Source organism: Asparagus officinalis, chromosome 1, assembly GCF_001876935.1.
Source record: "Asparagus officinalis chromosome 1, Aspof.V1, whole genome shotgun sequence".
NCBI lineage: Eukaryota > Viridiplantae > Streptophyta > Magnoliopsida > Asparagales > Asparagaceae > Asparagus > Asparagus officinalis.
In genome coordinates, this window is record NC_033794.1 from 77,976,142 (window position 1) to 77,976,376 (window position 235).

A 235-nucleotide genomic window follows, 5' to 3' on the forward strand; every position below is an offset into this window, starting at 1 on the left:
AACCAAAACTTGTGTATATATATAACTATATATATATATATATATATATAAACAAAGCTTGTGTTGTATATATATATAACTATATATATACAAGGAAACCAATATAATGTGTGTGTATATATGATTGAGCTTAAAGTACTAACACAAATAATATAAACCTAAACTAATGTTACCCAAGCTTGATCTTGATCTTCATTGTAGCTCAACTTGGTAAACTATGCGGAAGAAGCTTGAA